At 54.7% G+C, this 1,550-nt stretch overlaps 1 non-coding gene across 1 annotated transcript; it reads right to left on the reverse strand.

Annotated features, from left to right (window-relative positions):
- Positions 1-299: 299 nt before the first annotated feature.
- LOC144494538 (U2 spliceosomal RNA) lies at positions 300-481 on the reverse strand. Its single transcript, XR_013498092.1, has one exon. It is a non-coding gene; the product is annotated as a U2 spliceosomal RNA (small nuclear RNA).
- Between the last annotated feature and the right edge of the window lie 1,069 nt (positions 482-1,550).

The raw sequence follows: 1,550 nt of genomic DNA on the forward strand, positions 1-1,550 counted from the left end.
TCCAATTCAATCCAATCAAAGTCCAATTCAGAGTCTCAGCAAGTGAGACATTCCCGATCCAAGCTGACAAGACAGGCTTCTCACTTCCTGTCTTGGGCTTGATCTACATGATCCAAGCTGATTGGATTGCACCTCCTCCAAGGCTTGATCTCAAGCTCCCTCAATTTTTTTTAAACTTTTGCAATTTAATCAAATCAAGTCCAATTCAGAGTCTCAACAAGTTGAGACATTTCCGATCCAAGCTGACAAGACAGGGCCGACACTCCTGTCTTGGGCCTGATCTACATGAGCCACGCTGATTGGAGTAGGTGCAAGTCCTTCTCCTCCAAGGCTTGATCTCATTTGCATCTTAGCCAAATGGCCGAGATGCTGCTTTTAAAAATTGCTTCAAATGAAGCTTAAATGTAACCTAATGACCTCAACCAAGCGCAGCATCCTATCCATACTACACTTGATCTTAGCCAAAAAGCCGAGAAGCGATCTGATGTAAGGGCATCCCGCTGCTGCTTTTGGCTGGAAGGCCACTTATTTGTCCTCCAGCTTCTACAGCCTGCTTGCCATCCAGGTGAGCCTGCCCTGTTAATTAGTCAATTCTGGGAAAATCTCAGGTGACAGTACCCCACAAAGTGCGAGCTTTTAACTCTTATTTGAACCTGACGGTGGGATCCTGGAGCCTGCAGGGGAAATCCTAACCCTAGTCTATGAAGATTGAAATGTTCAAACAAGTCCAGATACATGTGGATCTGGATTCAAGGGTAACAGTTGGGACAAAATGGGACCGATTTTACCAACAATTCGCGCCCGAAAATGGGCGAGAAATCGCTGTAAAGTCGGGCGTCGGGCGTCGGGCGTTTAACGCGATCTGCACCCAAATCTGAACAGATCACAGCTTTACCGACACCCAATTCGGGCGTGGGTCCGGTCCGCGCCTGAATCGGGCGGCCCAACGATTTAAATGCATTAGCATGCATTTAATCGACTTAATGAACCGCGCGCCCAACTCTACCACCAAATCCCACTTTACCGTCTTCTGGCCCGTTCCGCATCCGCGCTGTAAGCGACCTGCAGAACAAAAGTTCAAAGCGGATTTCTATTCTGCAGGGGAACCTCCGAAGCCCTCTCTGCCCTTGTGAAGTCACCATCCTCCAAGATCATCCTTCACAGACCCCCCCCGCTAACCACCCCGGCAGACCCCACCCCCTCCCCCGATCAGACCAGAGCCCCCTGGGAGGCAGGCCCCCTCGGCAGACCTTCCCCCCCCCCCCCCCCCCCCCGCGGATTGGACCCCCCTGGGAGGCAGGCCTCCCTCGGGAGACTCAACCCCCCGGGATCGTACCTCCCTGGGAGGCAGGCCCCCCCCGGCAGAGCCACCCCCCCCCCCCCCCCCCCCCCACCAGGATCGGACCCCCCTGGGAGGCATGTCCCCCTCGGCAGAGCACACCCCCAACCTACCTCGATTGCTGGTCTCCCTCCACCATCCTTCCGACCTGCAGTCCTTCGAGAGCCTGCAGGACCTTCCTGGCCTTCCGCTGGCGTCCACCGGACGGGGG

Source organism: Mustelus asterias, chromosome 5 (assembly GCF_964213995.1).
Source record: "Mustelus asterias chromosome 5, sMusAst1.hap1.1, whole genome shotgun sequence".
NCBI lineage: Eukaryota > Metazoa > Chordata > Chondrichthyes > Carcharhiniformes > Triakidae > Mustelus > Mustelus asterias.